Below are 9,608 nucleotides of genomic sequence, written 5' to 3' on the forward strand. Positions count from 1 at the left end.
TCTGAACAGCACGGAGGCCAGTGCAGGGGCTGGGAAGGGCCGGGCTGTGCTGGGCTGGGGAGAGGTGAAGACACCATCATCGACTTTTTTCAAAAAGCCTTGCTTGTGGCTTTTCGGAGTCCAGGAAGGAGGGCAGAGCTGGAATTGGGAAAAGGAGGCCCTGATCCTTCAGGACCCCGTGCACATGCTGCTTCTACTCTGAACACGGACCTGCCCTCGGGTGCACTTTTGTGGCTCTGAGGGCAGGGTTTGGGCTTTAGATAATAATTGCCTAGATTTGCTTAGTAAACACAGGGCAACTGTAGGATAATTACATGTTCTTACAGAGATGGTGCTCAGTAATTACTTTCAGTGGCCCCAAAGTATTATTTAACACATATTCTGGTTTATAAGACTGAAATAATGATGCATTTGCTTGGTAATTACACAGCACTTACCCACTACATATCCTGCCAGTAGCTGATACTTAGTCCATCATTAAGGGGCTAGCAGTTGCTTTGGTAAATAATAAGTTCTTCTTGTTACTGGTGCCTAGGCACATAAAGCATTATTAAAATACCATCAGTGACATTTCTCCAAAGGGTGAATATACACAAGTCTACTCGAGAAGCCAACCTTCCTCAGGCTAAATGCCTTGTTTTTATCCTTCTGACAGGAGTGATAGAAAGGAATCACCTCTGACTTGAATGTCCACTCACTGAAGATGTCTCCTGAGTGAAACTGAACAGATGAAGCAAGATTTACCCTGGTTTAGGGTATGGGAGGGGAGTCACCGCTATTTTCAATACGAAGATTGCTATTTAACTCACCCAAATGGCAGTGCCCGGTTTAGGAGGAGCCCCAGGTCTGGTGCCACCACCCCTGGGGTGGGCGGGGTCAGCACACTGAGTGCCAGGGCAAACCACAGCCTTTTAATGGGTCTCGTGGGCAGCGTCCTCAAGGCTCCTCCTAGGATGGAGACTGAGAGGCTCTTGGAAGGCCTGTGACTCTGGGAGAGGGGGCACCCTGGTGTTCAGGCCACGCGGGGTACCCATGGGAGAGGAACCTACACACACTGGATGCCAAACAAAGGAGATGCAAGCCCGGAACCAGCCTCTTTGTCCTTAAAAAGGGCTCTTGGGAAAGCTGCCTGACATATTTCATCCGGAAGGCAGTAATTTGGGGGGCCATGGCTCAGCTCTGAATGCTCTTGGCTCAGCCACTGGCATCAAGAGAAATCAACTCTTTGTAATCAATAGGGGGCTTAAAGAGGGTGGTCAACCATTATGGCTGGTGGGCAGGATAGGGAATAGGCCTTCTGGAGCACACAGAGCCCTCATTACCATTCCATTCCAACCCACCCCATTTCTGGAGGGAACAATTCAACACCAAATATGAACTCAGTTCCAGATCCGAACTGCCAAACCAAGTGGCCAGTTCCAGTGGCCTGTTTCTTCTATAATGGACTCCAGGATTCTGACTTTGGCTTTAGAAGTGACTTTGGTTGCCACGGAAACCAACGGGGAGTAGCTGGGAAAAGCTCAGGGTTAAAGTCAAAAGACGTGCATTCAAATCCCAGGCCCTCTCTTTACTAGCTGGGCAATCTTTGGCAGTCACCTCTCTAAGCTTCAGTTTCTTTATCTATAAAACAATCTGCAAAAGACTGTAAATTCCATTAGGCTAGAAATCATACCTATTTCATTCACTACTAAATTCCTGCACCCAACCCAATGCCCAACACTTTCTAAATCTATGGTCAACATTTTTAATTGAATAAGACTGGGGAAGGGCATCACACACTTAATTTACAAAAATCCACCCATTCGCACTAAGTAAAAAACAGAGAGAAATAAAAACAACAACTTCAATAGGCCTGAAGATTCTGCTTGATAAATCCACTCCGTGCACGTGTGCCCCAGACTGATGCTAAAACCGAAGATGTGGAACTGCTCTTCTTCCCCTTCCTGGTTTTGAAACCTTGCTGTACTGAACGCATAAATCATTGTTAATAATTTAATATTGCACTTTGGAATATGTACAAGCACTAAGTAATATGCAATATGTTATTATATCCATCCCACACAATTCACAAGGATGACTGCATTTGGTTGTAATCACAAAGCCATTTAAACTCTACTTTATGGATGATTTATAGGAGTTTCCAGGGAGATTTTGATTATAACCAGTTTTGTTTTGGGGTTTTTTTTGTTTTTTTGTTTGCTTGTTTTTGTCTTAGACCTAACCTTGAGAAGCTTACCTCGTAGCATTTGGGTTATCTCACAGGGTCACTGTGAGTGAGCCAAGAATGAAACATTGCAAATGAGAAGCACTAGACAAAAATATCTGTCATCCTGTTCACTGCTCTCTCGGTACGGCTACTTAGCTTGGACAAGGTCAAGAGCCTTGATTACAACCCAGTCCTCTTGGCTCCCAGACTGGACTGCTGGCATCCAAATCACAATTTGACCCAACAAACACCTGGTGAGTAATTATTAGGGCCTCAACAAAGTGCTCACCACACGTGGTGGTACAGGAGAAATATAAGGCACAGAGCACTGGCCACCAAGACCTCACAGGTGCTCAGCCAGCCCCAAAGTACGGCAAGTCTGGGCATCCTGCCTGAACGTGGAGGCAGATACTGGGGAGCATGGGATCGGGGGGCACTCATACACACAAGCAGAGTTAGCCCCCGGTCCTTGGCACTAAGGCCCATTTCTTCCCCGTTCCAAACTGCTCGTTAACTGTTGTAAATGTTTTCCTCAACTCAAAGCTGCCTTGTTTCCATCTTATTTCACTGAGTTTCAAATAAGGAAATACGGTATGATTTCTAGCCCCCATATCTTACCCACATCCCACCACATGTCCTGTATTACCTAAGAAGACCCTACAATCCCGTGGAAGACACATAGGAGGTATATACAAACCCATAGTCAACTGTAAAGTGTAACAATGACAAGAAAGGAGACTATGGACTGGGGTCACCAGGAAAGCCTCCATGGGAAGGTCAGAGCTATAGAAAGGCCTGAGAATGAACTTGAGGTTGAGAAGCCGGCTGTGGATTGTATGTCTGTTGATTTTCCCTGTCCCGTATCCATTCAACCTTCTTTTCATAATAGGATCCTGATTTCTTTTGGGGAAAGACCCTTCTCCCTGGCCTTAGGGATGAGCAAGGGACCCAGGCCTGAGAAATAATGGGAATCCCAGCCCCTTGACTACAGGGATTCATTCATAAGTGAACCTGTGTACGTCTCAAGTTGGTCTAATCAGCCCCATCCCCAGGATTATTGGAAAAGAGACAATCTCTTTCTGTAGAATAACTAACCTATAAGACATAAGCCTGGAGCTGCCAAGTCAGCCCATCTAGTGCCTACCTGGACCTACAGCCAATGTAGAAGGAAACATAGTTTAGACATGGAGAAATAGACTAGGACCGGGTCCTGGAAAAATCGTCTGAACTTCTGGATCCCACTATGCCTGATTTTGAAGTTAAATGGTCCTGGATTTTAAGTTACATTCCTCAATAACTTTAGCTTTTATTGCAAGGCAAGTTGGATTGGGCTTCTCTTAATTGCAATGGAAAGAGTCCTAACAAATTAGATATTCATTAAAAAAAAAAAAAAAAAAAAAGGGATGACAGAATAGCCACAGAGAATGGCATGAGCAAAGACCTAAAGGCAGGGATACAGGCCTTTGGGTGTCTCAACATATTCGTCAAGAGCCATAGAAGATAAATAGGGGGAGGAGGCATATTATAAAAATGCCAAGTGGTATAAAGAGGCCTTTGGACTTCTGAGAACCAAAATCCACAGCTGAAAGTAGGCAAATACATGCCTGGACCCAAAGGCAGCTCATGTGCTGGCTGGTCCAGTTACATTCTCCTCATTCAGGGAAATCCCTACCGCATGCCAGATGTTGCACATCTGTGGTTAGCATTGTTCCTTTAAAGAATAACACAGATTCTTCTCCGGGCAAGCCACACATTTTCATTAGCTGTGGTCAGGAGGGAAACTGTGCTCCTTCAGACGAGTTTCAGCTGACAGACTGCTCTGGGGCACGTCTTTCAGGGAAGCTGATTCATCTTCTCTGTCGGCTGCCTGTGAGGGATGCACACCTGTGTCCCAGGATGACTTCAGAGAGAAGGGAGACAAAAGACCACGTTGGGCTCCAGCTGCCTCTGCAGCCACTCTTACTGTGGAGCAGACACAAGTGCAGCCATGCCTGGTGGGCAGTCAACAATGGGGTTGTTTATGTTCAGCTCCTGGGACCCCCCCCCCCACTGGGGGCTCTTCCTCTGAATTCTGTCCCAACTGGCGGCTTCGGTCGGGGGAGACTGGCTGACATCTGGGCTTGATTTGATCCCCTACTTACCCACCTCTCAGTCATCCACATGCTACATTTTTCAACCACAGCAGAACGCAAGCTGCTCAAAGATGTTTTGACGGTGGAGCCCCAAACAGGGATGGAGGTGCAGTCAAACCACGCCCACATTTAACTGATAAGAATTCTGCTCTATGTGCTGGGTGAGAAAGAGAAAAAAGAGACAGAAAGTGAACAAGATAATGAGTATGAGTGACTTGACCTTCCATCCCACTCCTAGGGCAGATGCCCTTTAGTGAGTGTGAGAAGGTGTACGTAATCTGTGGTTCCCACAGTGTGTCCCAGCTCCTGTGGGCCTCTCATTTCATGAACGTCTTGCCTTGCTGAGTATACTTGTCAAAATAAGTAGAGCAAGCTGCTCTAACAAACAACAACAAATCTCAGAGGCATCACACAATAGAGGCTAATTGCTTACCCACAGTCACAGTGTGAGGTGGGTCTGGAGGTGCTCCTCGGTGACTGTCCTCTTAGCAGCGATTCAAGGATCCAGCACCTTCCATCTGTGACACTGCCATGTGAAACACTGTGGAAGGGGCTGGAAGCTGCTGCAGGTTGGACTCTGAGACGGAGAGGAGAGTGCAGGACATTTACTACGAAGTGCTCTTGGGATTAATATTAATACATGAGGAAGGGAGAGAAGGATGTAAGCTTGGGCCGAGAGGGAAGCTGAGATGCAATGCAGCCCCCAAAATGTCTCCTCCAACCCAATGGAGAACTCTGCGCCTGGGTGGCCTTTCAGAACTGTCTTGGGTTGGGGCAGGGTGGCTGTGCTGTTCAACCTCTGTGCTTATCAGTCACTGGACGTAGACGTGGACCATCTTCCAGAAGCACCCCCAGCCGCTGAGGAATTACGTTATTCATTGCTAAAGGGAGACCTGGGTGGCTCATCACAGCATCCACAAGGGGACTGGAGCAGGGGTCAGCAAACCTTTGGTAGAAGGCCACATAGTCTCTGTCACAACTACTCTTCTCCGCTGCTGTTGCATGAAAGCAGCCAGAAGCAACAGGTAAACAAATGAGTGCGACTATGTTCCAATAAAATTTTATTTATAAAAACAGGCTCATGGGCCATAGATGATGGAAGTAATTAAGAGCCAGCTCTATCAAGGACTTAGATCACTCCTGTCCAATTTCATTGGCCAGAGCTTAGTACATGGCCCCAATGTAACTGCATAAAGTTAGGAAATGGAGTCTTTCTATGAGTCCCAAAAGAAAATAAATGGAATTTGTGAGCATCTAGCCAGACTCTGTCACAGTGTGACTCTTGAAAATCATTTCTTAAACATGAAACAGCCCTGAAATATAGCATACATTTCCTCATCTCTATTGCTAAATAAAGTATTTTACACTTTAAACTCAAAGGAGACTTGGGAGATTTTCAAGAGTACTTCTCACTGTGTGTGAATGTCGCTCCTTGCACTGACTTTGGAACCTAATCCCCGTGTGAACTCTGACTCCACATCATGTGAAAGGGTGAAGAACAAGAGTGATAAATTAAGAGTTTGGGATTAACAGATACACATTACTATATATAAAATAGATAAATAACAAGGACCTACTGTATAGCACAGAGAACTATACTCAATATTTTATAATAACCTATAAGGGAAAAGAATCTGAAAAAAAAAAGATATATGTATGACTGAGTCACTTTGCTGTACACCTGAAACTAACACAACACTGTAAATCAACAAGACTTCAATTTAAAAAAAAAAAAACAAAAGAGTGAGGAGTCAGACAGACCTGGGTCTAGAGCTCAGTTCTGCCATTTACCAGCTCTAGTAATTGGTCCCATTTCCTTCTTGATCCTCAGTTTCTTCTTTTCTAAAATGAGATGCTAATAGTGCCTACTTCATGTGGGTTTTGCAAGGATGAAAGTGCTGCTATATACCTAAAGCACTTAGCAGTTGGCACATAGAAAGGACTCAATAAATGCCAAAGATTATCAATTCTGTATTAAGAGAAGGAGCCTATAATAGAGGTGATCAAAGCCTGCTGGGGTGGCCCAATGCATTCCTCCATCCCCTGGACCTTGACTACATCTTCTACAAGGTGATCAGAGAGTTCCCCTCAGCATGTGGGGTCGGGATGAGTAAGGGTTTCTGTGACACTTGAAATTAAAAATAAATAGAACCGCGGTGGGGTGGGGATGGTGGTGTGCTGAATTGGGCAATTGGGATTGACATGTATACAGTGATGTGTATAAAATTGATGACTGATTTAAAAAATAATAATTAATAAATAAATAAATAAATAAATAAATAAATAAATAAATAGAAAATGATAGTAATACTTACCTGACAGGGTTGTTGGGAAGATAAAGTTTATGTCAATAAAAATGTGTTGAGAGCAGAAATATGCCAGGCAATACGGTAGATTCTAGGGAAACAAACATGAATAAGATATTGTATTGGTTATCTATTGCCCCAGAGCTTAATGATTTAAGACAACAATAATTTTATTGCTCACGGTTCTGTGGGTTGGCCAGGTGGTTCTTCTGCGGTTTCAGTTGGGCTCACTCACGCAGCTGCAGTCACCTGGTGGCTTCGCTGTGGATTGTGCTCAGCTGGGACAGCTGGGAAGGCTGTCTTCCATGAGAACAAGCACAAGAATGTATCAATCCTATGTCTGCATCATGATTACCAACATCCCATTTTCCACAGCAAGTCACATGGCGAAGTCCAGCATCAGTGTGGAAGGGGACCACACAAGGGCATGGCATGGATACCAGAAGGAGAAATTCCTTCAGGGCCATTATTATAACAACTTACCACAAATATCTTTCATGACCTTAAGAAAGCTGTCATCTTGCCCCCACCAGATGTATCACTCTCTACAGCCCACCTTCCCTGGTATCTCCCAAGGAAACATTGATAAGAGAATCACCCAGTGAGCTTGCATAAAACTGCATAAGTCTGACTTTCCAGCCAGACCATTAGGCATTATTATATCCATCTCACATTGTTAGATCACTCCTATTCAGATCCCGCTGGTCAGAACCCAGTCACATGACCCCAATATAACTGCAAAGGAGGCTGGGAAATGTAGTCTTCCAACAAGTTCTAAAACTGAGAAATGGCTCAACCCTCACAGAGACTCTTACACTTATGTTACTTCTGCCTCCACAGGGCCCCTCACACTCTGGGAAGCTCACAATGAGATCCTCCTTTGCCCTTTGGCATGACTTGGCTGACAGTGAATCAATGGAGGGGAGATGGTATAATCTGTGGGGCTTGGACTGCTGGCCTGAAGTAGGGTAGGATGGCTCAGGAACATCCAGACATTAGACCATGGTCTCAAAGTCCTGGGCATAAACCCCTTAAATGGACACTGGGTGGTCCGTGCAGCCCTGTAGAGTGTGTCTCTACTTACCTTCCAGGAAGACAATGTAGGGAGGGCAATGTTCTGCTTTTCTAGCAAGGCAGCATTTGGTGGGTTGTTCCTCATCAACACCAGGAGTCAACTAGAACTCCTCTCACCACACGAAGGACAAAGCCTCACCCCTCCCTCTCAGGCCTTGGGGTGAGCCCTAGGTCTCCAGGAAGTGTCCCACATGGGGCTTCTTCTCCCCCTGTCCCCTACTTCTCTTGTCTCTCCTTGATCCTTCAATCCTCTCCCTTTAAGCCCTTCCCTATATGGTATCTCCGCTCTGATTTTTTTCTAGACACACCAACCCTCCTTAAAGGTTGGGGGGTGGGGACATCTCAGAAACAAGGTTGAATTGAAGGAGATGAAGGAAGGCAGGACCATGAGGAGACCACCAGGCTAGTAAGACTCAGGGGACAGACAGAAAAGATACTTAATTGGTAGAACCAGTAGAATTTGATGATGTGAGGCTCCTGACCTCTTTCCTTCATGGACTACCCAAAGCCAGCTCCATAATTTGCAGGACCCTGCATGAAATTAAAATGTGGGCCTCCTGTTCAAAGTGCAGAAGTGCCATTAAATGTATTACAATATTAAATTTTTTTCTTTCTTCCACAGTCTCTCTTGCAACTTTTCATGGTCCTTCTTCTTTGCTATTTAATGTCATTCTAAGTAAAGAAAAATTAAAATTTTAAAATAATTAGCACAAATTTTTTACCATTCATCTTTATCTTGTGCAATGTCTGTTTTATATGCAAATATAAGAGCATTTAACTCATATGCAGAATTATCAAAAGTGCAAAATTCTTGTTTCAGAGCTCTTGCATGCCTATGTATTTTGTTTTTGCCAGCAGAGTAGAAAATTTGCGCAAAGCTAACCCAATTGTTTTCATTTCTTAATAATACATGCACATCCAGCAAGAATGATGAGGAAGGAAGGAAGAAAGGAAAGGAAAAGGAATTATAGGTTGCCCTATGTTTCCCTTTCCTTCCCTATCTTCATTTTCAGCCTAAGCAAGGGTATAATAGGGTTCCTTGGTTGTTTGTTTCTTAGAACACCACTGTCTTCTTTCTGTGTTCTAAGAACGTTCTGTCTAAAATGGAAAGCATGGCCTCTCGGGGTGGTCAGTGCCCCTATTTAGCCGTCCATAGACATAACACACTTACCTTATACACTGGTTCCCCCTTATCCGTGGTTTCTCTTTCCACAGTTTCAGTGACCTGTGGTCAACCGAGGTCTGAAAATATTATATGGAAAATTCCAGAAATATATAACTCATAAGTTTTAAATTGCATGCCATTCTAAGCTGTGTGATGAAATCTCACACTATCCTGCTCCATCCCATCTGGGATGTGAATCATCCCTTTGTCCAGCGTATCCTGCCCGTTAGTTGGTTAGTCACTCGGTAACCCTCTAGGTTATCAGATCAACTGTCAAGGTAACGCAGTGCCCTTATTTTGCTTAATAATGGTCCCCAAAGGACAAGAGTTGTGATGCTGGCAGCTCAGATCTGCCAATGAGAAGCCATAAAAGTGCTTCCTTAAAGTTCTCGACTTAATAAGGAAAGAAAAAATCATAAGCCTAGGTTGCTAAGATCTATCGTAAGAACGAATCTTCTACCTGTGAAATTGTGAAGAAGGAAAAAGACATTTATGCTAGCTTTGCTGTTGCACCTCAAACTGCCAAAGTTACGACCACAGTGCATGATAAGTGCTTAGTTAAGATGGAAAAGGCATTAAATTTGTACAAGATATTTTGAGAGACCACATTCACATACCTTTTATTATGGTGTATTGTTATAATTGTTCTAATTTATTAGTAGTTACTGTTGTTAAACTCTTACTGTGCCTACTTATAAGTTGAACTTTATCATAGGTAGGTATGT

General features: G+C 44.2%; 1 long non-coding RNA gene across 2 annotated transcripts; it reads right to left on the reverse strand.

Annotated features, from left to right (window-relative positions):
• Nucleotides 1-3,542: 3,542 nt before the first annotated feature.
• On the reverse strand, nucleotides 3,543-8,948 carry LOC137775385 (uncharacterized). 2 transcript variants are annotated; one of them, XR_011076012.1, is made up of 6 exons: nucleotides 8,890-8,948; nucleotides 6,826-6,944; nucleotides 6,654-6,735; nucleotides 4,772-4,915; nucleotides 4,352-4,495; nucleotides 3,543-4,106 (listed from the first exon to the last, which is right to left on the reverse strand). It is a non-coding gene; the product is annotated as an uncharacterized lncRNA (long non-coding RNA). The 2 variants fall into 2 exon arrangements; XR_011076011.1 differs by lacking the exon at nucleotides 8,890-8,948 and having other exon boundaries at nucleotides 6,826-7,080.
• Between the last annotated feature and the right edge of the window lie 660 nt (nucleotides 8,949-9,608).

Source organism: Eschrichtius robustus, chromosome 13 (genome assembly GCF_028021215.1).
Source record: "Eschrichtius robustus isolate mEscRob2 chromosome 13, mEscRob2.pri, whole genome shotgun sequence".
NCBI lineage: Eukaryota > Metazoa > Chordata > Mammalia > Artiodactyla > Eschrichtiidae > Eschrichtius > Eschrichtius robustus.